The following is a 2230-nucleotide window of genomic DNA, read 5'->3' as shown; positions in this document are numbered from 1 at the left end:
GTTTTTACTCTCATCATCACGTGACTTTAACGAGTTTCACGAAGAATTTCATGTAAAAAAAAAAAAACAGAAATAGGAGAAAAAAATGATTTCGCCAACATTTATCAAGCATAAATGAAGATAAATCAGTTTCATACACGTTCTCTGGAGAAAGTCCCAGTATTCTCACTGAAACATTAAAAATACACTTTTTTAACATTTTCAAAAAATTCCAATACTTACTCATCGTTAAAAGAGTAGCTTGAAGCTTATTGGAAAATGTATTTTTCAACACTAAAAAGTGAACTAGAAATATGTTACTAAAATAACAGCAAACCTAAAAGATTAATTTCAGTGTTTCTTTAAAGTGTACTGTTATAAACTAAAAAAGGACAATGAAAGTTTACTGCTAGTAAACTATAAGTCAACTTTCAGTATATTAAAGTGTAAACCAGACTTAGCTTATTAAGTAAAATCTGTTTTTTTTAGCCATTAAATGGATTTTGTTGTGTATTTGGAGTCTCTAGGAGTGTAGAAAATTGTAATTCAATCTCTCCAGGTGCTTCATAAATATATTATTTCTGGGTCGTATTTCCAACCTGTTCAGTTTTCTCTGTTTTCTATGATGTTTTCTGAACTATTATGCCACACTATTTGTGGATGGATACGTCTGGATTTACCAACTACAATTTTGTTGTCTTCATTCCCCCCTTGCTGTGGGTCAGACTCTGGTAGATATTAGGGTTGGGTAATATTGGCAAAAAAATTAATCATGATTAACTGTGGTATTTAGCTGAAAACGATTAATATGACGATTAATCCCCTAGAGTTCCTGGACACCTGCATGGCCTTTTTATATGACCAATTTAAATCACCCTAGTGAGAAAGGTTTGCTCTCCGTAAAAATCTGTTCCAAATTGTGTTAAAAGACTTCTGACTATACATCAACTTTTACATTGTGTTGATTGACTAAGTAAAACCGGAGTTATGATAAATAAAGTAAATAACTTTTTTTAAATGCTCATCATATTTGAAGCAGAGAGGAGCATCGAGCGGACTGAACAGAGAAATCTCCAGTCAGTCTGCCTGGTGGCAATAATCGTATTAATTGTCAAATGCCAAAAAATAATAGATTAAAGTTTTTCTGACAATTAATTGCACACGATGCAATTTTGCCTAACTCTAGTAGATATCCAGAAACCCATATATCAAATTAGAATGGGCCGGTCTGGAAGGTGGAGGGGGCGGAGTGTGAAGCTCCACCTTTGGATTTAAARAGACAGCCTCAGAATGAGTTGATTTGAGACACGCCTCAACAAAGGGATGAAAGAGGGGCTTGTGGAGTTGCAATATGGAGGAATTCAGAGCAAAGCATTGCAGTTCTATTTTAACATTGCATGAAACTGCCTACAGTTTTCAGAACACAATGAATCAACTCAGTTTAGTGATCCCTTCTCATCGATATTCTCTTGGTAATAAATCTGTTTGTTGTTTAATCCTATACCTTGTTGGTCACACAGACCAGATGTCATAATTTCATTACATTATTGAGCCGTGGTACCAGTTTATCTTYTTTAATATGTCGGCCGTTTTGCTCTGTGGTACAGAGGTGCCCCATGAATGGGTTGGCTTTGACATCTACCACCTCGGCCAATTCAGAAGTCTCACCAAGGCATCAGAAGGTCTTGAGTCCCAGCTTGAGGTTTTATTAATGTCTTTCAAAAGGTTGCAGTAGCATTTCATGTTACGTTGTGGCATATTACAGCGTGAAGTTTCCGAGTATCGTCAGCATATCTCATTAAACGTTTCCGCGTCGTTGTTGCAAAATGTTTGCAAATATTTGTCAACATCGTGACAACTTCTAGTAACTCTTAATATGTACAAAGTAGTTTTAAGGCAGACTATATTTACAGTTTGTACATACCTGCATTTTGTAATCCTTTTTTAGCCACTTCAGTAGAAAGCAGAATTGAATATAAGTTTCTTAACTTCTTCATCATCAATGACCTTTTTTAAGAAGAAAAAGTAAGAGAAAAAAAGTGAAACGTAATAGGAAAGAGTGAAAGAGAGATTAGAAGATATGTGTAATATATAGAGAGAAACCACAAAACAACACACCCGACATCTTGGTTGTACAGAAACAGAGATAACAAAAACACAGCAACAAAAATGCATATCTACAGCAGGTAAAATAAGTATTGAACACGTCACCATTTTTCTCAGTAAATATATTACTAGAGGTGCTAATGAC

Source organism: Austrofundulus limnaeus, unplaced genomic scaffold, assembly GCF_001266775.1.
Source record: "Austrofundulus limnaeus strain Quisiro unplaced genomic scaffold, Austrofundulus_limnaeus-1.0 Scaffold338, whole genome shotgun sequence".
In the NCBI taxonomy this organism is placed as follows: domain Eukaryota; kingdom Metazoa; phylum Chordata; class Actinopteri; order Cyprinodontiformes; family Rivulidae; genus Austrofundulus; species Austrofundulus limnaeus.
The sequence above is the reverse complement of the archived record's forward strand: the minus strand, read 5'-3'. Positions refer to the sequence as shown.